Raw genomic sequence first — 2,039 nt, 5'->3', positions numbered from 1 at the left:
GTGTGTGTGTGTGTGTGTGTGTGTGTGTGTGTGTGTGTGTGTGTGTGTGTTTGTGTAAGCATTTGTGATCTCAGTGTCTGTGTGCTTTTAACAACTTCCCCTCTCTGCAGAGGGACTCCTGTTGAGTCGTAAGTACGGCAGCCTTATCACTTTCTATCCATCTCCTGTATTTGCCTATTCCGAGCAGCCCCACTGCTGTTTCCATCTCCACTGAACCACCAGTGTCACATGTCTACTGTAATGTTTGTCATGTGAAATACGGCCTCTCTCCTCCTCTGGACTACCGGTCAAAAGTTTTAGAACACCTACTAATTCAAGGGTTTTTCTTTATTTGTTTTACTATTTTCTACATTGTAGAATAATAGTGAAGACATCAAAGCTATGAAATAACACATATGGAATCATGTAGTAACCAAAAAAGTGTAAAACAAATCAAAATATATTTTATATTTGAGATTCTCCAAAGTAGCCACCCTTTTGATGGCAGCTTTTCACAATCTTGGCATTCTCTCTACTAGCTTCACCTGGAATGCTTTTCCAACAGTCTTGAAGGAGTTCCCACATGTGCTGAGCACTTGGTGGCTGCTTTTCCTTCACTCTGTGGTCCGACTCATCCCAAACCATCTCAATTTGATTGAGGTCGGGGGATTGTGGCGGCCTGGTCATCTGATACATCACTCCATCACTCTCTTTCTTGGTAAAATAGCCCTTACACAGCCTAGAGGTGTGTTGGGTCATTGTCCAGTTGAAAAACAAATGATAGTCCCAGATGGGATGGAGTATCGCTGCAGAATGCTGTGGTAGCCATGCTGGTTAAGCGTGACTTGAATTCTAAATAAATCACAAACAGTGTCACCAACAAAGTACCCCCACACCATAATACCTCCTCCATGCTTTACGATGGGAAAAACACATGCAGAGATAATCTGTTTACCCACAACGCGTCTCACAAAGACACGGCGGTTGGAACCAAAAATCTCCAATTTGGACTCCAGACCAAAGGAAAAATTTCCACCTGTCTAATGTCCATTGCTCGTGTTTCTTGGCCCAAGCAAGTCTCTTCTTATTATTGGTGTCCTTGAGAAAGTGGTTTCTTTGCAGCAATTTGTCCATGAAGGCCTGATTCACACAGTCTCCTCTGAACAGTTGATGTTGAGATGTGTCTGTTACTTGAACTCTGTGAAGCATTTATTTGAGTTGTCATTTCTGAGGCTAGTAACTCTGGGTCTTCTATTCCTGTGGTGGTCCTCATGAGAGCCAGTTTCATCATAGCGCTTGATGGTTTTTGCGACTGCACTTGAAAAAACTTTCAAAGTTCTAGAAATTTTCCGGATTAAAGAAATTATGAAATGTCTTAGACATTTTTGTAGAGGTGGATACATTTTTCACAAGGGAAAATCATTGGAAATTACAAACTTCAGAAGCCTTTGTAAACTTTGAATACATTTATAAGTTCCTCACCATTTCTATTTCCTTTCCATTTCCTGCGTTGCAGGAAAGTTCACCTGCAACAGGGTGATTAAATTAAGATCTTACATCTGTAGGTCACGATGAAACACATATTACTATTAGTTTACAGCTAATCACCTGACCTTCTGTTGTCAAACCAATTCCTATCCTACTACCTGGATATTAACGTTAGTCTAAACAAATAGTAAGAGTTGGCGTTATTGTTCATGACAATGTAGACATGTGTGATTGATGTGGCCAAATAGAGGAGTTTTTGAAGCACACCTTCAGGCATAGTTTTTCATGACTTTCTTTTTTACAGCTGTCCACGTCTGTAATTTTGAAAGAAACCAGATGTCAACATCACAATTATAAAAACAAACCTTCAATTTCAAGAAACATGTTAGGTATTTCCAAAACGTTATATTCATCAATATTTTACATTTGTGTTTTTTCATCAGCAATAATTGCTTATGGATATCTTCATGTTGTGTGTAAAATATTACTGTTCTCTGATTTTTATTTATACATTTTTGATGTGAATTAAAAAAACTGGGGGGACAAAACAGTATATATCCATTGTTTAGCTG

This window comes from Salmo salar, chromosome 13, assembly GCF_965601325.2.
Source record: "Salmo salar chromosome 13, fSalSal1, whole genome shotgun sequence".
Classification (NCBI taxonomy): domain Eukaryota; kingdom Metazoa; phylum Chordata; class Actinopteri; order Salmoniformes; family Salmonidae; genus Salmo; species Salmo salar.
This window is presented reverse-complemented; position numbering follows the sequence as displayed.